We start from the raw sequence: 26,267 nt of genomic DNA, 5'->3' as shown, positions 1-26,267 counted from the left end.
TAAATATTTCGTATTCGTACTCATTTATTCTATGTTCTGTTTGAGATTCAACTAAATAATTTTCATAAAATAAAGTTTTTCTTATTTAAATTGTACGCAAAATAATTCTAATATATTTATAAAATAGAAAGAGTAAATATCGTTTTATCACAACATTCACACAAAAATGTACAAAATAATAAAATCAAGTAGTAAAGGTTTTAAAAACGTTTTCAAATGATTAATGTAGTGTCTTAGCTTGTAATCCTTAAATAAATTATAGTACTTAAACTCAAATAATATTAAACTACTACTGCTATAGTTAATATTGTGAATAACAACTTCTATAAGTACTTTAAGTATAAATAAAAACTAATAACATTCTAGCAAATTTTCTAAAATTAATAAAGTTGTGTAGCTGTCAACAACTTATTCTTACAGATTAGCAACAAAATTCAACTAAAATATATTAAAAGTTGTTAATTAAAACTTATTTGTAAGGAGTATAAATATTTTCAGACAGAAAAAAGCTCGATTTCTAAAGGACAATTTAATTAAGAAAAATTGTAAGATGTAAGAATGATAACGTTACAACTGCGACTTTTTTATAAAAGAGACTTGTGTACCCTATTTTACTGTTAATTAATTATGTCATACACGTTTCTTAGAAGAATAGATTAATCTTAGCACCATCAGGTAGAGTCTGCTGTAAAAAGCTCATTTAATTGCTAAAAGAACCTACACACTTGGAGGGAACTGGACTGGGCACCCCCATTACGCTCAACAACCATAAGGGGTGAAACAACAAATTTTGGTAAACTACTATGATGCCTTTTATTTCACTTAAATATCAGCAACATCGAATAATTAACCCATGAAATACTTGTATTATATAAATATTGCATTCAAAAACGTTGTGCGATGCTTCGAATTGAATCTTGGTATCAAAAGAGAACATTTTTTTCTTCTTTTATGGTGTCAAATTATTTCATTGAAGTTACGCAAAAAACCAGAACTTCAAGTAAAGTAAACTATCAGTATAATTAAACCTGTAAACCCTAATCTTGTTAATTCCAAAAAGGCTAAAGTCCTCAACCCCCTACAACACAGGGAAAAACTCATTTTATTTCTTTCAGAATTTAACCTAATAAAATTTGTGTAAACCGTCCTCACCACACATACACCTTAAGTACTCCTTTACAGCCCCACTACATGTATTTAAAGCCCTTTACCACAATTCTCTACTACCTTCTCACAGAAACTTAGAATATTTTGAGTAAATGTTAAAATAATTCTGTTTGAACAAAAATATGTTAAAGAAGGGTACATGTAGGGTAATTTTTCCACTCCACAGCCCTCCCCAGAATATTCCAAAAAAGACTTAGAATGTATTGTAAAGATACTTTATAATAGGGTTATTACACAATACTTATCTCCATAGCCCTTCCACACCTTTTTAATTAACTTTAAATTTTTTGTGAGACTATCTTATAATAGAGACAAGAAGGGCTTAATTGCCACCCCTTTTCATTAAAAGATTAGATTTTTTCTGATACATCTCTTATTTTTATATTTGTCGACACCTTACCTCTACTGTACAATAACTTGAATTTTCGTTTTTTTATTTCATCGGTTTCTGTATAAATAACAATAAACTAAATTATAAATAAGAACGTTTCAAACAAAGGCAGTTAACGAGTTGGAAAGTCTTAATTGTATACCGGATAACATTAAGTTAGTATCCTTTTATATAGTACATATAACATTTTTAATTTACTTTATAAACTTACTCTTTGTCGATAGTGATAGCGCAACGAGCAAATAAAAACTTACTATAAAACATAAATAGTTTTTTAAAAGTATTGCTGAAATTATAAAAATTATTGTGTTTTTATGATTCATCTTAAAATTTAACACGTTATTATTTTTGATGAGATTAATCCTTTTTTTCGATAAAAGATTGTAAAATTAATAAACTGAGAAACTTATCTACTTCACTTATCAATTTTAAACTGAAAATGGGCGTTTAGCGTGTGGAGAGCACAGGGAAGTATATTTCTCCACACCCCTATGCGCTCCAAGCGCTAACTCCCATTTCCAGTTGTTAATAATATATAATAAAACTTATAAGTGAAATAAAAAAAGGTTCTTTTTGTTCATGTTTTTATACAATTTTTTATCGAGAAGTAACCTTATTAAATATATCAGCACATTAAATTTCGAGATCAAATATCAAAATATAAAAGTTTTTGTAATTTAGAGGTTAGTCAGATAATTGAAAACACGAAAAAATTAGCAATACTTTTGACAGATAAATTACTTATTATAAGTTGGTCTTTGTGTCCTATTCACGTTATAACCGCTTACAGAGATTTAAGTGAAGTAACTTAAAAATTTTTTATTGTGTTTTTTTTAATAAATTTTCAGTACGTCTTCTCAAAAAAATAAGTAGCAGTGTTTGCACGTAAAAAAAATAAAGAGATGAAAAAAAATTTTAGCTTATAAGACAGATAAAATTTTAGATATGTATACTATAAAGTGGCTCATCACCTTTTTGATACTCAGCCAATGCATTTATATTGAAATCCATAGTAAAATAAAACTCAAAGAATCCACAGTTCATATTCTCTTTCTAAAAAAATGAATAAAGTACAAAATTTCGTAGTGAAAAAAAAAATATTACATGTTACTAGTCCAAAACGAAAGTTAATCTCAATATGTAAGATACGTAAGAAAGCGGATTTATGTATATGCATATAATCATCGAACTTTCTAACCGATGTTTTTAGGTGTGATAGTCGAATGTTGTACAAACACATAGTCCAGGGGTAACGGAGGCTTATAATAAAATCTTACAAAACATAAAAGGAGAAAAAATAACTTATTATAGCAGAGACCATGCTACTCATAAATGAGTTCATAAAACAAATGATAATATTTACATAAACTTTGCAATAGATTTGTTAAATAATATTCTAGAAGGACTCCCACCCCACAAATTAAATTAAAAAAATTAATTTCTTCGTTTTGAAAAAAAAAAACTTAAGTATTTCTGATGTCTTTTATAATGGTACAAAGTTAAAAATAACAAAATTATTTGAATATAACACAGAAGCTGAAACAATTACAGGTGATAAAAAAGGATGTAAGGTTCTCATACCAAAAATAACATTAAGTACAAGTAGTTCATCATCACTTATTCGATGACTATTAACAAATCTCAAGCTCATAATTTTGATTATGTAGGATTATATGTTAAAGAACTGTTATTTTTACGTGAACAGTTATATTTTGCCCTTTCGAGATGTAAGAATCCAAGTTATATCTTCATTCAAATTAAAGCTGTCAGTAAATTTGAAGAACAAAATATTTTTTGGTTCGAAATTTTTCCATAATTTAAAAAAATTAAAATTTCCATCTATCCACATTATCCACATTGAGAAATGTTAAAAAAAATTTTAAGGGTAAAAATTTTTGATTCATCTACAAATTCTCTATATTTTACAATGTTATCTATAGTTTAAAAATTTGCAAATTTCGTAAATCTTATTTCGAAAAATATAAAATTCAGAAAAAAAGTAATCATCTGTTTTTTATATGAACCTACATGTTTTCTAGGTTCTTTGTTGACGTAGACAAAAATTAATGCGTAAAAATTAACAATGAATGAACATTATTAATCAAAAAATTACATTTTTTACTTATTTCAGGTCACACAATGCAGTTGAGGTAGAAATTTATCATTAAACTCACACAATTAATTTAATACAACTTGTAACAAAAATTATGTTTCAGTTTAAAAGATTTATTAATTTGCAATTTATGCAAAACAAAATTTTTAAACCTGGAAAAGTTAATAGAACATAAAAAGACTGTTGGCATGTACGACTTTTCGATAGGTAGTATATATAGTGTGTGAGACAGCGCCACAGGCAAGGTGATACTTGTGGCCCCTAAAGTCAGTACAGTGTAAGCTACCGTGCCTTCTACTCCTCTCGTCAGCTTTCTTTATTGTCTTTGTCAGTTTTGTCAGTAGTAAGTCTGTAAACTGTTTCAAGTCAGTTGTGTTTTACGTCGGTCGGCAGTTACATTAAATAAACATTTTGTCTTATTTTAAAATACTCGTTTTTATTTTACGCACCCCCTTTACTCACACATCTTCAGGTTACGGGCCCCAGTCTCGCATCACCGCGCGTAATCCTTTCTTTATTTTTTTGTGTGGGTGAGTGTAACAAAAGGGAGGATGGCAGAAAGGGCTGAGACAGCAAAGGATGGACAAGAGAGTCCGATCGAGGAAGCGGCCGAGAGCATGACCCCTGGTGACCAGGCCGAGTCCGTTGTCGACCAGGCGTTGTCGACACTGGTCGAGGATAGGGGAGCAACTCTGGACGCCGAAACCGAGATCAGCGGTAGGTCAACACTTTATTCTTTTGAGTGATGCCTAGGTTGGACGCTACGACGTCAGGTAACAAAGGGGATTTCTTGTGCATTTCGAGAAATGCGCGGGATTCCAAGAAACACGTGGCGTCGGTAGCGCGACACGCACATGCAAGAGCGGGGCGGATCGAGAGGGGGACAACAGATTGCGCCTAAGGAGAGAGTTCGGTCTCTTTCTCTCCCTCTCGTGTTGACACGAAACTTTTTGACTGAAAATATATTACCAGGCCATTTATGTTTTGTTTCTGTGTTTTCTAGCGTCTTTTGTTCTTGTCGCCTCGACTTTTGCGTGCGCGTTACAATATAAATGTCTGAACTGGGAAAGTTTGAACGTGTGTCGGCAGAAAATTATAAATGTCCTTTCCTGGTGCTTACAATTAATTGAACTCTAGGCAATAACTATTTAAGGCGGTTTTCAGATTTAGTCAGAAAAGGCTGAAATTTTAAAAGCTTACATTTTCTTTTAGACGACCAAACTATCGATGCTTTGTCGACAATATGTTGGGGAATTTCATCCCAAGTCAAGTTAGAGGGGTGACAACAAGCTGCCATCTTGTTGGTGGATAAAAGGGGAATAATGGCATGTGTCGGGCAAAGATATTTTCCCGCCAAAGGTGTGTAGATGAAATTATTTTCCGTGTGACTCGCACAGTCACGTTAGACTTGTGTTCGGTCGCGCGTGGCTGTGTAAGTGCCCAGCGTGCAATCGTGCTTTGTGTTCGAGCACGAGAACACGGTTCGGGCCACGTTGACTAGATTTGGCTTGCGTTCGATCGATTTTTAGTTGACTCCCTAAAAACAATTTCCATCTTTTGTTTTGGATTACCTGATCGGTGACGATTACAAATACATCATTGAATTTATTTGTAAAAAGGAAGGCAGAGTGACGTTGCCAGAAAATTTATTCAGGGAAGACGGGGAAAGCGTGGAACCTTCCTAGGAATAAACCCGGGTTATTTAAAAAGTCGGTCGATGTGTTTAAAATGTCAGATGAGAAAAAGTCCGAAACTTTGATGAGATAAATGTAGACAGTGAAAATTTTTGGCAGAAATTAGGCGGAAATGAGTCTGTACACGAAGCAGCGCCCTCTTCCCCATCGCGCACACTGGAAAATACCCAACTTAAAGTAAAGAAAGTGTAAACCATTGGAAATAAATATAAATGGATAAACGTCAGCAAAACGAAGTTGCATATAGCAGATAAACAGAAAAATTAGAATTTTTAAGGAAACATCATGCTGGCTAGGTTTGACTCGATGATGGCCGCGATGAGTCAGATGATCGAAATGCAGGAGAAAGCAAACGAGGAGGCAAGGAAGGCTGAGAAAGAATAGGCAAGAAAGGCAGGGGAAGAAAGGCAGGAGGTTCAAAGAACTTAAGAAAGGGGAGACGCCCCTTACAACGGCCGCAAATCGTAAAAAATTGCATGAAATTAAATTTTACAAAGGGAAAGAATCAGTTGCCAAATTCATAGAAAAATTTGAGGAACTGGTCAGGAATTATGAGACTATAAGAACGTCTGGTCCCTTTTCTAAAGAAGAAAAGCAAGATGCCTTTTATACTGCCGTAATCGGACCGGTACCTAGCGTGCAGGTGACAGACTTCACGCTTAAAATGCAAAACAGAGATGGAAAGGGTATGACATATGAAAATCTCATGTCGTACATGTTGAGGATTAAGTCAGAAGGCCTAGCAAAAGCCACTGGAGGTCACCCCACAAGGGCAGCTTTGACTGCCTCTTGGCCCCAGGACCATCTACGCTGCTTTAACTTTGATGACTGGGATTATATGGCTGACAAGTGTCTGAAGGCAGATACCGGACTTAGGAAGTGCTACACATGTGGCACGTTCGTGCATGACATCCCAGCTTACAAGAGATGCAGCCCGAGATGTGGTGAGCAAAATAAGTCTGATTCATAGGATTTTAAAAGGCAGGGCCGTGGAAGTTAAGGGAATCGAGGTGGCCGTGGCAGTGGCTGAGTCCACTCGAATTTCCGAAACTTTGGGCAGAAAAGGGACTCTAGCAACGTCAGGGACGGAAAAGATCCCAAAAGGCAGAAAGTTTCTGACCAGGGCCGGGAGACGAAGGAAAAACAAAATGCTTCAGGGTCAAATAAAGGTGAGTCTCTGACGTTGATCGAGCCCCTTAATACTCTGTTTTTAAACTCTGCAGGTTGGGTAAATAATTCAGAATCGGATGGAAAAAATAAAATCCAATTTGTCGCTGATTCGGGAGCGACTGATCACTTTGCAAAGTTTGAAAAATTCTTTACAAATATTAACAGAAACAAGATTAGTAAAATAAATTGTGCAAACTCAGACTCATCCGCAGACTGGAAAACAGAGGGAGTGGGAAATTTGCTGCTTAAAAATTGCAATAACGATGTTGAGTTGAAGGGAGTGGTGTGTGCTCGCGACTTGAACGAGAATTTATTGTCGCTACGGAAATTTGCTGATATAGACTTGTCAATCTATTTAGATGACAACGAGATTAGTATTTTCGATCCTAATACTCAAAATGTATGGATATCGAAAATATATCAAAAACCCTATTGAATGGCTAAATTTGATAAATCGGACAACAAAAGACTAAAAGGATTGACGGCTGAGTCAAAAGCATACACTATTCCTGAAAATTCAACTGCAGATATAAAATTAAATAATAAGTCGGAAAATTCAGAGAGTTCGGTCGGTAAGTTAAATGATGACAGTTTTGAAGATGTGTTTTTAATAAATGACAGAAAATTTCACGAAGTTAGAAAAGTCCTGATCGAAGAAATAAAAGATATTCGAAGTCCGTTTAGTAAAAATTATAAAAAACTTAGAGATAACAACGGGCCATGCTGTGGCATGACAGACTGGGCCATGCTTCGTAGGAGTATCTAAGAAAACTGCAGAAAAACTATCCGGAAGTAAAAAGTCTGAAAGAAGCCGTATTTGATGATGTGATTAAGACTTGTGATGTGTGTTTAAGAACAAAATCCCAAAAACTGCCTTTCCCTTCGGTACGCGAACGAGCATCCCAACCCCTGCAAATAATTCATTCAGATACAATGAGAATTATTAGTCCGCCCTCTTACCCAAAAAGATACAGATTTATTTCGGTATTTATTGATCTTCATTACAAATTTGCAATTGCTTACCCGATAAAAAAAAAAAGTAATACGGGTGAATGTTTAGATAATTTTGTTAAAGGCTGTAGAAATCTTCTAGGGTTTGAAGCTAATGTGTGTTATCTAAGGTCTGATCAGGGTACCGAGTACATGGGAGGCTTCGTGCAAAAAATATTAAATGACCTTGGAGCTTTAACTGAGTTGTCCGGATACCCCTGAACATAATGGTACGTCAGAAAGGCTGAACAAAACAATTCAAATGAAAGTCCGATCTCTGATATGTGATTCGGAACTCCCGGAAAACATGTAGGACTTGGCACTAAACGCAGCTGTATTTGCGTACAATCGTTCTCCGCATCGCTTAAATAACGTGGAAATATCTTTTATGAAGCTGGCTCCGAATAAAAAGACAGACCTGAGTCAAAACAAAAGATTTGGCTGCATCGCGTATTTAAGAGTTTAGAGAAACACCGGAACTAAGTTTTAAGCAAAAGGGAAACGAGCGGTTATGGTAGGATACACGCCGACAGGGTATCGTCTGCTTTGTCCGGACGAAGGAAAGTCTTATGAAAGTTGGGACATAAGATTTAACGAGCATTTTGTGTATAGAGATGTTTTTGGTAAAAACTCAATTAAAAACTGAGAAAATGTGACTGTAGATATTAAATTAGACGAGTGGTTTTTAAAATTCGAAAAGGAAAGAGAAGAGACAATGTTATCGGAGGAAGCGCCCTTGTCGATACAACGGAAAAGAGGAAGGCCGAAAAGACTGATAGGAACAATGGAGGCTCACTTGGTCCAAGAAAGTTGTGTAAAAGACGTCGGCTTTGCGGGCTTAGCTCTCGGGCAAAAAGTAACAAAAGACCTAATTTTTAAGATCGGTGATACTGAAACGTCAGGAGATAATACCATTTATGCGGAAGATCTAGTTTACCACTCTTTGCTGGCAGAAATAAATAAAGATCCAGCTTCATATAAAGAAGCAATGGAGGCTGTGGATAAAGAAGGCTGGAATCAAGCCATCCAAGAAGGGCTTGACTTCATGACAAAGAATCAAGTCTGGAAGTTGGTAAACAGACCTGCAGGACTGGTAAATGGTAAACGTCCGAATATCATCGATTCCCAATGGGTTCTTAAGAAAAAGGTTGATTCTCAAGGATGTGAGAATTACAAAGCACGGCTGGTAATACGGGGTTTCAAAGATAAAAATGAGTATGATCTTACGGAGACTTACGCCCCGGTTTCAAGACTGACTTTGATAAGAACTGCTTTGGCTGTCATCAATAAATTAAATTTGGATACATGTCAGCTTGACGTTAAAACGGCATTTTTAAATGGTACTTTTGATGACGACATATGTATGGAGTTACCAGAAGGTTTGGTCTATTCCAATCTGAAAAAACAGAGCAAGGTGTGCAAGCTTCAGAGAGCCCTCTCCGGCCTTAAAGTCAGTCCGAAAAAATGGCATAAAAGATTCTTGGAGGCTGCAATGAAAATAGGTCTAAGATCTCACAGCTTGGAACCTTGCCTGTTTACTTGGCATGAGGCAGATAAAATTATGATGTTGGTTCTCTATGTTGATGTCATGCTTATAGCAAGTAATGATACTAGCAAATTGAAGTCTGTGAAGTAAAGACTGTAAAATGAGTTTGAAATGACTGACCTAGGAGAAGTTGAATCATTTTTAGGCTTTGAAGTCAGAAGAGACAAAGAAAACCAAGTTTAAACTTTAACTCAGACCAATTACATAAATAAGATACTTAAAAAGTTTGTGTTTGATAATTCTTAGCCAGTAAAAACTCCTATGGTCATAGGTCACGTGTTAAATTAACAAAGAAAACAAAGAGAGCAATCAGAAAGGCAGATTGACTTGAATGAGTTCAGATCGACTGAAAGCGTTCCCTATCGGGAGGCTGTTAGGAGCTTATAATATGCTGCCAATACTGTTCGTCCGGATATAAGCTATGCAGTGAATGTGCTGAGCAGGCATCAAATAAGTCCGACTAATGAAGACTGGAATATGGTTAAAAGAGTGTTTTGGTATCTGGCAGGGACCAAATCTTATGGTCTAAGATACTGTGGAAGGCAGCAAGGGCTGAAAGCATTCTCTTATGCCAGTTTTGGCGACTGTAAAGGATCTCTAACCACAAGTGGTTACGTGATTAAAATTTTTGGAGACTTAGTGGCATGGAAAACTCACAAACAAACGTATACGTCTTTGTCAACATGTCAGGCAGAGTATGTGTCACTGAGTGAAGCATCTAGAGAACTGATGGCAGTTGATAATTCGATTAAAATCATACTGAATAATACTTTATGTCCGGCAGATCTATGGTTTGACAGTAAGGCAGCTGAGCAAAATGCTAAAATTATAGGCAGTGGTAAATTAAGACATATGACAGAAATTCACGAGCATTATGTTTAAGAATGTGTAAATTATGGTAGAGTAAACGTTGGATGGCTGAATACTAAAAAACAGGTGGCCAATATATTGACAAAACCTCTACCGATCGAGCTCCATGAAAAATTTGCTATCAGAATCGTGGACAGCTTCTGTGACTCTGACTGGTAACTAATAAGTTGTTCCTGATCCAGATAAGCGATAAAGGAGCCATGGACTAACTCATGGACTGCTTGGGTGCATTTTTAGAGCCATGGAGCCGAGTCAAGAATACACATTTATTTATTTTATAAAAAAAAAAAAAAAAAAAAAAAAAAAAAAAAAAAAAAAACAAAAAAAAACAAATGTTCTTTGTATCTATTTTGAATTATTATTTTTGTTTTATATACTTAGCTATCTTAAGTTGGGAGAAAGTGTTGGCATGTACGACTTTTCGATAGGAAGTATATATAGTGTGTGAGACAGCGCCACAGGCAAGGTGATACTTGCGGGCCCTAGAGTCAGTACAGTGTAAGCTATCGTGCCTTTTACACCTCTTGTCAGCTTTCTTTATTGTCTCTGTCAGTTTTGTCAGTAGTAAATCTGTAAACTGCATCAAGTTAGTTGTGTTTCACGTCGGTCGGCAGTTAAATTAATGAAACATTTTGTCTTACTTGAAAATACTCGTTTTTATTTCACCCCCTTTACTCACACCTCTTTGAAGACACATAAAAAATTATTATACGTTTTTGATACTTGTAAAGAGTATTTATTTTAAAATAAAATTATGTTAGACATTTAAAGGAGCACAGCTTGAAAAAAGTACATGCATACATTGTAAGAAAAAATTCAAGAGATCAACGCATTTTAACAGACATATAAAAATTCACAGTTAATGTGAAATTAAAAATATTTGTACAAAATGTAGAAAAGGTTCTTCAAGGTTAGAAAACTTAGAAAGACAAATAAAAATCTTAAATTTTAAAAGTAATAATGTACAATGTTTTTTATATAAGTTACTATTTTGGTACACAAATAGCTTATTTTTCTTCATTATTACAGAATATTGTTATAAAAAATTTTACTATCATACAAGTTAAAGACTTCTTAAAAATACATCGAAGTCTCTTGTACAACGCTTGAATTGATTGGCGTAATCAAAACAGCTACCCAACAAAACAAAATCATTTTCTAAACTTTTGAGGTTGTTTAGAAGTAAAATGGGGATGGGGGGTTGGGTGGGAGATTTATTTGGGATGCATAGGAATGGAGGAGGATGTAATTCAATAGACAAAACAGCAAGAGAACTAATGAATAACAAAGTACTTAGAGGGGAACGGAGGGAAATGGAGTGGCATGGAGGGGGGTTAGAGGCTGAATCTACTTCAAACAACTATATATGTATACATATGCGTGTGAAAAAAATTATCTATAAACATAAACCTTATTGAATAGATAGCACCTCTTCTGCCTAAGTCACCAAGCTCATGAGGCATCGCAACTTTAATAGTGCAATAAGCCGAAAAAAATATTGGAATTCGTACTTCTATAAAATTGACAACGAGTTCCGAGGATTCTGAATTTGTTATACTGTTAAAAATATGTTCTATGAGAATCTTATTCTCTTGAATACGTAATCACTTGTTTTTAGATGCAGTTACAGACAAGAAAATAGTGCATCCTCTGTGGGCTCTAAACATTAACTCAAGCCCTTATGATGAAAAAATTTTTATTCCTGAATACTTTCTAACAAAATATGAGCCAATAGATCAAGGAGGCCTATCAAGCAGTGATTTTTGTGAGAAGAAATCCAGACCAGTGAGATATTTCTATTATTAATAGTGTTAAGGTAAATTAGATTTTTTATTTTAAGAATGAGGTGTGATGTGTGCTTATTTTTGATTGGGGAGTAACTTTTTTATAGCTTTTAGTACACTGAGTGAGTCTGAAAAGATGATGATATTATTTATGGGTAGGTTTTGGATGTGATTAATGGCAAGGAGTATTGCAAGTGCTTTTGCTGTGAAGATAGACACTCTTGAGGTAAGTTTAAATATGCCGGTGGTACATGTGCTTGGAATAAAAAAGGAAAGGCCAAGAAAATTATTTTGGGGGGATTTTGAAGCATCTGTAAAGATATGTAAACTATAAGTAGGGTTTAAGTGGAGGAGTTTGTTAAATAGGGAGTGAGGATCGGGGAAATTTTTTATTAGTAGGCCAGATTCTAGGTCTGTGATCGGAGAGTGGATGGTTATAGGATAGTTCAACGAGTTTTGGAGGGGAGTGGTGTGTGATTTCATTTAGTTAAATGTTAAGGGTGAAATTGAGTTGAAGGATTTTAAAAGGTTGGATTTTTTAAAGGATTGCTTAGGGAGGACGTTATTTAAGGATCTGATCTTTTTAAGTAAGGGTGAGTTGTATTGGGCTAGTAGATTAAGGATGAAGTGATCAGAGAGGGGTTTTATTCTGAGGTAAAAAAAGGAATTTTGGATTTGGCGTGCAGGACGTTAATGGGGGTAGAGATTCTATAGCCAAGGGCAATTCCTAAGCATTGGTTTTGGATTTTTGTATTTTATTGAGTAAAGAGATGTTTGATATGTGGGTAAGGGAGAGTAAATATTCGAGGGTTGAGTGAATAAGGCTAGTGTAAATTTTTAGGAGGACTGATGGTATGTTGTTGTCGGTAGTGTATATCACTGTGTCGTCCACATATTGGAGGATTTGGACGGCAGGGTCAAGGGACATCTTATCAATTTGAAAAAAGTACAAATTTTACAGTAATGGGCTGAGTACACAGCCTTGCAGATTACCAGTGCTTTTGTAGTAAGGTCCTTCCAGGTTGTTGGCAACTTTGAAATAGAGCTCTCTGTGTTTGGTTAAGTTGAAGATGAATTTTCTTGTTTTGACTGGTATTTTAAGGTCTAAGAGGATATTGTTAAGGATAGATGGGTGGACTTCGTCAAAAGCTGATTTAATGTCTATGAAACAGCAGCAACTATATTGATTGTTTGAGATTGCATGTTGAATGTCGATAGTTAGGAAAGCCAGGGCATGCTGGCATGATTTATTTTTACGGAATCCCATTTGCGAGTTTGGAAGGAGAAAATTTTGCTTAGTGAAGTGGTATAGGCGTATGTTAATCATTCTTTCTGTAAGTTTTAAGGTGCAAGAAGCCAGGGAGATTGGGTGGCATTGGGGGTTAGGATTTTTGGGGATGAGAGCAATAAGAAATTTTTTTCATGATTCATGGAACTGGCCATTCTGGAAGAAGTGATTAATGGATTCGAGAAGGATAGTATGAAAGGAGGGTGGGGAATTTAGGAGTATTTTATAGTCGATTTGGTAGAGGCCAGGAGAAGAGTTTTGTTTCATCGAGCTTAATGCTAAATTGAACTCTGTAGGGGTGAAAGGAAAGTCAAGAAAGCTGTAGGGTGGGTCAGCTGGCTTGTTGAGGTCGAAAGTAGGGGGAGAATGAGTTTTAAAAATGTCAGTGTTGGGGCAAACGTTTTTAATAAATTTCTTAGGGTTTTGGATAAGTTTTGCGTCATCATTGGAGTACTTTATATTAGATGAGTTGTTGATGGAGTTTTTTAAATTTGTTAATGGTGTTCCAGATAGTTCGATCGTTGAAGTCTCGAGAGAGTGCAGTTTCTATGTAGTTGCGGAATTTGGCCTTTTTGATATTACGAAGTTTGTGTTTAACATATTTTTCGGTTTTTTTAAGGATATGAAGATTCTCATATTAGGGATTTTTTAGTAGGTTTGCTGAAGCAAGGCTTCTGTTTTTTGTTAGCTGAGAACATTCATCGTTTCACCATGGGGCTTTCTGGGGGCGAAGACGCAATCGTTTCCTTATAATGGGATTGAGAATTTTAGTAAGAGAGGATAGGTCAGTAGGTATTTGGGGTGATGAGGGGTGGGAAGGTTTTTTGGTGAAGAGATGTTGTATGGTAGATGTTGCTAGATTTATCATAACATTGTGTTTTTCTGCAGGGGTTAAAGAGTTTATTAAAACTGAATGTTGTTGGATGGATTTGTCTACAATTATAAGGTACTGTCTCCAGTTAATTTGTTTGTAATTGAGTTTGTGGGTGAGAGAAAATGGTATATAGTGTTTGGTTTTATCAGGAGTGAGTATTTAATTAGAAAGTGGTTACTGGTCATGTTGTCGAGAAGAACTTTCCAAGAGGTAGAAGTGGATAAGTTAGGTGACACGAAAGTGAGATCGAGAGGAGATGTTAAGGGAAGGGTGTTCGTGTTTGAATTTGGGATATGTGAGGGATTATAGAAGTGAGTGGGTGTAACATCATTCAGAAACACTAGATTGTAGTTATGTAGGGAGTCGTGCAGATTATTTCCTGTAGTACAAGATTTGTGAAAATCCCAAGGGGGTAGTGGGCATTAAAATCACCAGCAATAAGAGAGAACTGGTAGTTTTTACTGGCGTCAAGTAGGTTGTTCCATTTATTGGAGCTGATTATTGTGTTAGGTACATGGTATAAAGAGACTATTAACAGTTGGTCTTGGGGAGATCTATTATTGTTGATGATAGGGATTGAGATAGCCAGTGTTTCAATCTTGTGGTCAATGTTGAATATAGCTGTTTCGGCTTTATATATAATGTTTTGTTTAATGAGAATGGCGAGACCACCATGTTGTCCTACTTGTCTGTCTTTGCGAATGATTTGAAAGTTAGGGATGTTTATCTGGAAGTCATCGTAGAGCCAGGTTTCGCATAAGAGGATGATATCATATTCGTTAGCGCAGGTTTTTAGGTAATGGAGTTTATTTCGTACACTTTGACAGTTCCATTAAAGGACTTTAATCTCGGAAAGGTCCATATGTTTTTTTTTTTTTTTTTTTTTTTTTTATCAAATGATTCATGTATTAGAAACTTTATAAGTTGCTTATCTGTAATGTACTGTATATAATTTTAAATCACAACTCTAAGACAAAAAGCATGGGAAATAATTTTTTTAAAGCATTTAACGATTAAAAACACATTTTTTCATGTTCCAGAAGATTGTACGAAGACTTTTATAAGAAAAAAACCGTTATTCAGGCATACGCTTGTTTTATTTATTTTTTGGTAATAAAATAGCTGTAAATTTTAAGCGCTTTGTTTTTTTTTGGACACACTGCAATTTTTATTTTAAAACATAACGACAAGAGGGAAAACAATTAAAAAATGTAATTTCACATCTAATACTTAAAAAAAAGCGTACTGTTAACCAAATTAATTTACAAAATGTTTGTTTTTTTGTCGTAAACCTACAACGTACACATATTTTCCAGAGACGTGTTTTAAAAAAAAATTTCCTTGTTCCTGTTAACTTTACCTCAAACTTTTTTTATTTTTGTATAATCATTTATATTTGTGTACTTGCAACTGGAGTTTTGGAAAAAAAGTACGTACGTTACAAGTAAATCCGTATTTTACATACGTGACATTTTATAAATAATTATATAGTATTTATTGCAAAAAGTTTCAAGGCATTTTAAAGATTTTGGTGCATCAACTACTAAAACAACATCACTCGAGTTTGCGTGTAAATCGTATGTTTTTTTTACAGAAGCCGTAAAGTGATATTTTTTGCCCATGAGCCTATTTTTTGCCTATGCACAAAGTTGTTTCAAGTACGCAAAGTGGCAATTGCATTTTGTAACTATGGTAATAAAATTAATTTTTCACCTTATAGAAGTGTTTTATTTCATAACAATTTGTGGTATCTATTGTCAAATGTTTATATTCATGCTTTATAAAATGTAAACACCATTAAACGCTGCACTCGATTTTTTTTTTTTTTTTATAAACGTAAAAAAAATTGTTACCTTACCTGTAATAAACAAAATCCTTTTAAAAAAAGATGCATCATTAATTATTTAAGGTAGTTACGAAAAATAGGTTGAATAATACTAAATTGCATAATAATTATATATATTAGATGCACCTTGACAGATTTTAATAATCAAAGGCTTCAAATGTTTTTCATTTCTAATAAATGGCGACCCTTACGCTTCAGGAAGCTTTGTAGTAATTTGTAGGTAGTAACTATGGCTTAAATTTGTAAAACGTAAATATAAATTAATACGTTCAAAATTTATTATCAACGCAATTTTTGTAACTATTAATTCATTATGATAAATGATTCGTTAGCTGGCAATCATCTGCTTTTTTTGGCAGTGATTTTTATTTAAATAGATAACATCCTCATCCAAATTCTGCATTAAGAAAAGAATATGCAAAGGCAACTCATTATTTTTATAACTAAAACAACTAGAGTGTAAAAAATTTATCATACGCAGCAATTAAAACAAAGTAATGCCTTGGCTACAGCAATGTACAAAGTTTTACCTTGCTATTTGATCAAGAATGTCAATAGAGAGATTATCTATTCATGCAAATAAAATTACAATCTTATAGGATTGGTATATTACACACTTAGTCAGTAAGCTTAGGAATGTTGCAGATTTTATGTCAATAAACGCCCAAGGCAAAGATGTGGGTAGATAACATGAAATCTTGAGTATTTTTTAACCTCTGAACGTGGTGCGTATACTACTTTTCTGCATATCCTTGCTGAAAGAGCTGATTATCTGTTGTGAAGCACGGCAGATATAAAGCACTTTCAGTGTGGGTGTGCAGATGGAAAAAAATTTTTTTTTACATCAGCAAAATTACATCTTCTGGGATATTAACAGTAAAATAAGAAAGGTGAAAATTGAGTGCCAAAAAATACAAATCTCGAAAAAAAAAATTAGATTTACGATCGTCAAAAATATATATTTTAAACACTTACAGGACAATGAGACAGGCGAAAATAAATAGGTTTGGAAATTTTTCAACTAAAAATTGTGCAAGTTAACCGCTTAAAAAAAAGGAGGAGTCCCGCTGATGCGAAAAAATACAAGTCACTCAGATAGAAATTAGTACGAGTCCCGACTTCCAAAAATATAATTTTTATTGTGAAATGTATGCGTTTCGGAAAATTTAAAGTTGATTTAAGGGGCAGAAATGTATTTTATTTCTTTCCTACGCCAAAAGTGCGACTTTTTTTCACTGATTTCAGAGGAGAAAATGCAACATTTCCTCACTGTTGAAAATCGCATTTACTGCCCATAGAAAAGCATTTTACCAGCCTTCCCGGGGTTAGCACTATATTTTCTTCACTAGTGGTTAAATATACTTCTTTTTTCGACCTTTAAAAAACACGAATTCCATTGAGGCAAAAATATGTAAGTTCCAACTACAAAAATATAAGTTTTTCTTGCAAAATTTTTTACAGCTTAAGAAATTTTATAGTTATTGAATAGTTCAAAAATAATGCTTTCTTGCGTTTAATAATAACAAGTATCTTTGGTGCGAAAAAAAACAACAGTCTTAACAGTGCAAAAAGATATCGAATTTCAATTTCTGGAAAAAATAGGTTCCAACCGCAATGAATCAATATTTCCATCGTGAAATTTGTGTATTTTGACGAATTCATAACTAAATAATACGGTCCATACGAGTGATTTTTTTTCCACTTTGTAAACTGCAAACTTCATTACAGCAAAAAAAGATTAATTAGTTGAGGTGAGAGTTATCAATTTAAATATCGTATATAAAATTAAGCTATCTATTAAAAAAAATCAGCTGATTTGTGACGCCAAGTTGTTAGGAAATTTTGTATACATTAATTTTTTTTCTTTGAAACTTTTCCTTGTTAACAATGATTATTTATTTGTATCAAACAATTCTAAGCAAATAAGTACGTCAACTTTTACGACCACGAGAAAATGAAAGTCCCACGAGTGCAGTCCCAATACGAAAATTATGATTTCGATGATGAACAGAAAATGGGGAGTATCATGTCAACTGCCCAAGTGCCGCTGTGGACGGCCCGTACGAGCGCAAAACATGACGTTTTCAACTCGTTGTTTCAGTCTCAAAACGTTAATATAAGAATTATCAAAACACGTACTCTTAGTTTGCAGTAGTGGCATCCGTTTTCTGGATTTTTGCCTCCATAACTTCGAAAAATGTAAAAGTAAAAAAAAGTTGATCTTCAACTTTTGGCATTATTTGGACTATCGTGATAGAAAAATAAGACTTTTTTACATAGATACCAATAAAAAAAAAAAGGGATTTTTTGTTTTTACGTAGTATTTTAACAACGAACACGACAGCAGTGGGTCCTCCGCAAGCCGTCTGCTACCATCTCTCCAACTGGATGTAAGCAAATATACCTAATCATAACACTCCAAAAACAAGTCTAATTTCCATCTTCTTGTAAATCACGGAAATAATTTTGGAATTTTAGCTGAGTCGCATTCCCACGCTACCGTTTACAGAAAAAAAACGTGTGATGGGATAGAAGCATATATAAAATACGGTGCTAGAAGGACGAGTTCGCAACTCTCTGCAGGCAATCACATTTTGACGGTGAAAGATCTTTTTAACTGGGCAGAGAATCACTATAAAGAAACGAAAGTTGTTTTTAGAAGCAAATGTTACTATTAAGAAACTGCCTTGAAACTGAAAAAACACATTTCTAGTAGAAGAAAGATTCCGGGAACACTGAATTATCATGGGCTTATCCCCATTAAGGATAATGAATTAATGGTCAAGAAAACATCTTTAAGTAATAATTATTGAATCCTTCCAAAATTGAGAAGACGTAAAACGAGTGTAATTAAAAAGAAGCCAAAAACAAAGTAAAATATCAGTGTGTTTTTGACGGAATACATCTCAAATGTAAATATGAAATATTTTATAGACATTCATTATTATTTATTTATTATTATAAGATTCTTGTAAATATAAATTAATTTTATCAAAAAAATTATTACTTATCTATTGCAAGCCCTCGTTAAGTAACTATTGTTTCCATCACCAATACATACAGCTGAGAAGACCGTAGCAAACGGCGCGTGGCGGACCCACTGCCAGCGCAACTGCAGTGGCTGGCGCCGTGTTGTTCATTGTTTCAATACCGCATTATAATAAAAATAACCTTTTTTTTTCACTGTCGATGTCTACGTAAGAAAGTTTAACCTTCCGATCTAGATAGTCCTAGAAATGCAAAAGTTAAAGATCATAAAGATTTAACGCGGTTTTTTAACTTTTGCATTTTTCAAGGTTATGGAGACGAAATATTATTAAACAGATGCCACCACAAGAACGCTGAGGAAAAAATACGTAAGAGTATGTATTTTGATAATTTTTTTATTAACTTTTTAAGCCCAAATCGACGAGCTGAAAACGTCGTGTTTTACGCTCGTGTGGGCCATCCACAGCGGCGCTAAGGCAGTTGACCTGATTTCCCCCATATACGTTTTAAGGCATCTAAAATTTTTGATTAAAACTATAACTGGTTATTTTTTTGGATTGCGATGAAAAAAAAGTTGACAAGTTTTGCAACCAAGAAGAAGTACAAGTCATACAAGTACAAAAAATCACAAGTCCTTTAAAAAAAAAATTAAATCTTCAATCATACACAATTTGAATTTCAATAAAAGTTGCAATTTTGGAAGTGCAAAAAAAAATTACACTACTTGACCGTTTTAGTTAACTTAGAACTTCCCAGATCAAACACTTTTTATGCTGAAAATTTTGATTTCATTTTGTCGGGACTGGTATTTTTTTGCGCTGCTGGAATTTGTATTTGATCACTAGAACTCCTCAGAAGGCACACTTGTTATGATCAAAATTTTGATGTTTAGTAGTAGGTATTTGTATTTTTAGCTTGAACAAAGCTAGAATATTTTGAAGTGTAACAAAAAAATTAGTGTTTTTGACTGTTTTAAGTAACTATACGTTTTCTGAAACGCACCCGTTTTATCATATTTTAAAAATTTGTAAAAATCACATTCTTGAACATTTTTTGTTATCTACATCAAACGCTGAAAAATGCATATTGGGTTGCCTGAAAACTTTTAGTTTTTCATTACGGCATGTAATTTTTTGCACTTTCTAGGACTTGTATTTTTTTATAATTACACAACCTATAATTTTCACCATACTTAACTCTAATTAAATTACACTTTTTAGGTATTAACAGGTAACTCAAAATGGTTTTAAACATAATGTTTTTACAATGTAAGGTTTTGATTTTTTCACTTGGGACTTGTGTTTTTTACATTTTGAGGTATTATCATTTTTTTCAAATATCAATTTTATAATATTGTTATCAACGTACTTCCTTTTGATTGTTTAATACAGATAAATAATAATTGTAAGTGAAGAAAAGTTGGAAAAAAAATTTTCTTAGTTTTCACGTCTCTCATTTTACTTTGAATGTCGCAGAAAGCATAGATTTGATGACGGCAAAAAACAACTTCTACGTTTAGACTTGTAATTTTCCGCACTAATCGGACTTTTTCAGCGCACAAAACCTGTAATTTTTGCGATTTAAAATGTTTCACATCTCATCTCAATTTTCCCCCCTCTAATTCTACCGTAAGAGCATGAGAATTCATAGTTTTGGTAGTAGAAAAAAAAAATTTTATTTTTTGCAGAGTCAAAAAATCAGCTGACGACTTAGCATCAGTAATCAGCTAATTCATCAGCTGACAAATCAGCTGATTTTTCTTAGCAGTGAATGATTTCTTAACTATGATCTGGCACACAATCAGGCTTCAATTTTGCCTTAATTTTTAGCTATGCAGATAGTGTCATTGAATATAGTAGCTAAAATCAAATAAAAGTTACTTTGGCCTAAAAATTTTCTTTACAAAAACACTAAATTAAATTTGTGATGTGTAAGCCACTACAACATTTGTAACTGTAATCAACATCTCTCATAGTGGCCAAAAAAAATATCAGAATGTTTTATTTATGAAGGGCAGTCTAGGAAAAGTTAAAGTTTCCTACGTTATTATTTAGCTTTATAACATAATTTATTCAACAGCTAGCTATTTTATCAAAAAGAAAAAGAAAAAAAACACATTTTTAACACGTTGAATCAAGCCTAAATTGAAGATGATTAATTAACAATTCGAGGAGAGAAGTCAAAAATCAAATAACAGATTGATAAGGTATGATTTGATTTTTCACTTTTATTCTTTATGTTTTAATGAATTTTTCTAAAATCAACCTTTATTTATACCTTGTCCATTGAAAGTTGTACGTCTTGTTTTCTAATTGGTAAGGTAATTAAGTAAAGAATCTGTTGACTGATAGAGTAGAAAACTAACTTATGCAAGGTAATATCTTACATTTCATTCTATTAAGTAATGCTATTGGCATCGGTAAAAGGAGGTAAAAGGAGAAAATAAGGAGCAAAAGAAGTTAGCCATAGCCGTGCAGCACGTAGTTAATACTCACCTAGCAATAAATGAATACTCAACACGACGATTTAATTTAAAAACATTGTATTGTAACTAAACTATAATTTGAGAATTTGTAAACGAGATTAAGAGTTTTCAACTCAATAAGAGGACTCACATCTCATGTAGACTTCACAATAAGTGGACTCACTATAAGCAGTTTCACTCAGGTTTGACACAATATTTAAGTGAGTTAACTGTGAGCAGTTCTACTTAGTACTTGCACTTCACTGAGAAAGATTATCTATAAACAGTTCTGACAAGGTTTGATACTTTACCAAGAAGGGCTACTTTTATACAGTTCAACTAAATAATGCCACTCCACAAGGAGGGCCAACTATAAGTGGCTTTAGTAAGTGGTGCCACTCCACATGGAGGGCCAACTGTAAGCTGTGTGACTAATGAAGCGGACATGTGTTGACTGGTGGCTTAACTCTATGCACCTGTCCGGAACATTCAAGCGCACAGACACTCACGTAGTCTTAAGTTTACACGTATAATCGCTCTCTTTTTGACACACACAGAGGTCCGCAAACTATTTCATAACGTCAAAGTTACAAACACCTTTCTAGAATATTCAAGATGCTTAATTTATTCGTTGTTTGGGCGAAAATGTGTATCTACTTTAATTTTTTTGACAAAATAAAAAGCTTTTGATTATATATTATTATAAAGCTACATAATTAAAGTAACCTTGTCAGGAAGATAGAGAACTTTAACTATTTTCAGACTGTCCGTGAAGCGTCTATGTTGTATGCATGGAACATAGTACTCTGTCAAATTCAATATCGTCTGAAAAAGACAGTAAATAACTTTCTTCTTTATAACTATTTGCACATGAGCATTACATTAAAGAAAACAGCACAAACATTTTAACTCATCGAAACTGCCTTCATTAGAAGATATAGACACAGGGGAGTATGACATGTTATACGCAAAATAATTATTCTAATCTATAGTAATAAATAAAAAACTGGTTGTCATTATAAAGTTCAAGTTAATAACAAAAAAAAATTGTTCCTTACTGTGTAGTCATGCCTCTTTTCTTTCTGTACTTACATTGTCTTTCAATAAAAGTTGTGACTATTGGAATTTAAATTCAGCTATCAATGCCATGCTCAGGTTAATTTTATAAGCTCAGAGAAAAGGCTATTGACAGCTGTTTCATTCACATCAAGTAAACACATAAACTCTTAGAATTTTTATTTATGAAATTTTTATTTTGAAGCTAATTTTTTGTAGACGATTACATAAAAATTTCTAATAAAATAAAAATTTCAAAAAAAAAGCATTCAAGACTCTCAAAAAATCACATCTTTTTGGAGTGTTGAAAATTATTCACTTATGTATTACCAAAGTTTGTCATTGCATGCTTCTCCGTGTGATAAAAAAAATGCGAGAACTACTCCAGATCCTAATACTTTTTTTATAATAATTAAAAAAAAAGCGTTCTTTAATCTACTCGTTTCTAAACATAATGCTATTACATAAAATATTGCATTACCGTTTGACATTTTCCCATATTTAATAATATGCCCCGCATGAAAAATTTTCTCTTTCTCAGTAAAATTTCTGCTTGATTGAGAACAGATTTGAAATTAACATTCTACATTCTTTTAAGTTTTAGATACATGTTTTTGACTTTATAACCTATAAGTGACAAGACTATTACTATTCTGTTACACACTACTTGGGATAAAAATAATAACGAAATTTTTTCCTTCAAGGTGACTTGGGTGGTTGGTGCCGTACCTCTGGTGGGGTGCTATGAGGGTGCTTAAACAATCAACGCTTTTTGACGGTTGCTTTTTCAATAAATATGTTTATTTTAATAAAACCAAAATACAAGACCAAGAAATTGACAGAAAAGTGCCATGAAACGATAATTGTGAAAATTGAGAAATATCGCGAGACACCTAATAATTATGGTACTTTGCATGTTAACGTCGCATATTCGAGCGGCTGCTGTTATACATATAGTTATAACCGCTCACGTAGTTGTTTAATACATCAAAATACATCTACTTCGAACAAATTTTTTGTAAAAAATTTTGTTAAAATGTATAATGTTGGTGCGACTCTGGGGAAACAAAAAGGGAAATCCATCAAGCGCAGCGAGAAACGCAAAATTGATAAACTGTTAGTACTCACTGTAGATTATAAGGAGAATCGTTAACATGAAAAAATTAAGATTAGTGTACCATTGTTGTCAATTCTTATGACGAGATGAATGTATGTCACTTATATAGTTATCATAATGTTTGTATTTATCAACCGATTGTTAAGGCTGATTAAACTACTAGTAATGACTCATTGCACAGACGTGTAACCATTGAAAAAAAGACATTAGCCACAAATATGGGGTGTTGTACGTATTTAAACCCACTGTTTCATTGAGATTTGATAAACGAAGCTTGCACAGGAGTAGTCTGCACATATCATATAAAATGTTGCTCTTGTAATACTATTGTTGCTGTAGGGACTGGAAAGAAATGGAATACGTACTACTATGATACAAATGTTATATCAGCTATTGGTTGGTAACTTGGTAATGAATTAAATACAGAAAAAGAACATATTTTAACTTGACAATCTTTTTCAATCCTAACAGGTATGCTTGATGCCGGTGTTGGAGGAGCTAAAATTAATACGTATTTATTAGCTTCAAATTGCAGTACACGTGATGATTAATCATCGAAACAGTACAAAAGAGTAGTGAACAAGGGAGTGAAAAAATTGACTAAAGAATCTTATGTCACAGCCTTGCAGGATATTAGAAACGAGCAATAATTGAATACCGAAAAAAAAAGTTAGTTTCGTCCGGTAGAAGAATATTTTCGTGATAAGTGTTTTCATAAAGATTGTACGTTCTCCGTTCTCAGTAATGTCAATCAATTCTTGGTGAGGATTAATTCATTTTCTTTCTTTGTCAACATTTTGAAACTTACAATTTATGTTAAAAGAAATTATATTTATAATTCAGAATAGTTTATTATTAATATTTACAAATCATGTTGTACAACATGTAGCATCAATTTTCATGCAAAATTTTTATTGTATTTCTTTTAAAGTGTATTAAACACTTATTATACATACAATGTGTATTAAATTCGAATAACACAACTAACTTTTTATGCAAACTTAATTTTCACACACGTAGATAAATAGAAGGTAGTATTAACTGGTAGTTTATGAATATTTTGATGGTTTCAACAAATTATTTGTAGTATGAGAATTGTATGGAACAATATTTTTTTTTATATATTTTGAAATCACCTTTTACTGAGTATTTTTCATCTATTTACTTTTTTTTTGTACATATCAATTCCTTGGAAAAGGCTGTTATCGATCCTAACAATTTGGATAAGGAGCCTACTGATCTAATTCCTTCAGTCGATGCTGCATAGACGAAGAAAAGCTGTCAAAACAATAGCTTTAGTGGTACTTGCATCGTTATCTTTCGTAATGATACTAGTTATTTGATAGATCATTTATGATAGTTGTTACCTATGTTATTCATCAATGATATAATATTTTAATAGAAAAGTGATTGCTTGTGCTTATCATGAAAATTATTTTAAACAATGCCGATCCAGAAAGGAAGAAAATCACAACTGCTGATGCAACCACAGAGGTTTTTTAAAGGCAATGATGGCAGATATTGCTGTGGAACTCGTACTAAGAAATAATGACTTACTCTAAGATATTTGTAGAATCAAGACAATAATCAATGATAACAATGCATGTTATCTTGTATCTTTGAGATGGTTATCGCCTTACGAAATAATTAAGCGGTCTGATTTAAATCATACAAAAAAAAATTTTATTCACAATTATATTACATGAAACTAATAGGCTCTCTTAGAAAATATTTTTTATAAGTCTTTACTTTATCAATAAAAAAAACGAAGGGGATGTTGTAAGAGAAAAAAATTCACTTGAGAATATTGTGCCACATACATTTGGAGAACACAGAAAGTGTGACTCATTGTGTAAGAAAGAAAAGGATGGTTCTCATGTATACAAATATTTTTAAGGTGGACCATGTTTAAAGGATATAGCTCTCGACGAGAAAAGTTGAAAAAAATAATACAGCCGTTCATAAATAACTCTTTACAAATAGCACAATGAGCGTCTAGTCAAGCAAACAAATCAGTTTTTTACGGTGGCTCCCAATCTCATTGCTTCCGAGTAGCTATAGCTGTATGCCAAAAATATCTTGGTCATACTCTTGTTCTTTATTTGAATAAACAATAAAAGTTGTCTCCAGGAAGTTTCACACAAACTTATTGCAAAAGGAAACAGGATCAAAGTTCTTACGAAATTTAGCATAAGAAATTATTACTAAATAAAAGAAAATGTACGATTTTTAAAATGGAAAGAAAGTTCAAAAATATGCTATTGGAAAATCGTTAAGGCGTATCATATAAGTCAGGATGTGGTTACTTAAGCACTTCTGAATTGATTAACGAAATCATCTTGATTGGTTATGATCAGTATACCTATTAAAAACCTTTTTTTTTTAGTAATCACTACTTTTTTATTGATGGATAATTTTTGTATAAAAGGTTATAAATTAATAATATTTAATATTAAAACAACTGATTTCGCATTAACGGACAAAATAGTTCAGGTAATTTATTGTATTTATAAGAACATTGTTCTTGTACTATAAGAGATGTGTATATTTTTTCTTTTCTTATAGATTGCCACTGTGTGCGGAACTAAAATTTTCGATGTTTATTGGCCAGGTGCATGTCATGCAGCGCCACTCTTGGTGTCAAAATCATGCAACCGTGGGTACCCATATTATATGTCAACAGCATACACCGATGCACACTTTTAGTAATAATCAGTTAATTAGCAAAAATTAGTATATTTATTCATCTGATAATTAATTGATAATAATCATAAAAACAGGCTTTAGGGATATAACACACTCGATTTGTTTTAACTCTAAAGCCTTAAAAAAAGTTAACAGTTGGATAAAACGTTGAAAGTAGACATGTGTGCGATGTTACAGAATTCCAAAGTGATGGAGTTAGCAAT

The 26,267-nt window shown here is 33.2% G+C and overlaps 1 protein-coding gene across 1 annotated transcript in view; it reads right to left on the bottom strand.

Moving 5' to 3' along the window:
* Nucleotides 1-26,267, bottom strand: part of LOC106637206 (Talin_middle and talin-RS domain-containing protein rhea) — a 912,483-nt gene that overhangs the window by 60,314 nt on the left and 825,902 nt on the right. The gene's annotated exons all lie outside the window — the stretch shown is intronic.

This window comes from Copidosoma floridanum, unplaced genomic scaffold (assembly GCF_036245765.1).
Source record: "Copidosoma floridanum isolate Cflo_tuat_1 unplaced genomic scaffold, Cflo_Japanese_pri ptg000024l, whole genome shotgun sequence".
Classification (NCBI taxonomy): domain Eukaryota; kingdom Metazoa; phylum Arthropoda; class Insecta; order Hymenoptera; family Encyrtidae; genus Copidosoma; species Copidosoma floridanum.
This window is presented reverse-complemented; position numbering and strand designations above follow the sequence as displayed.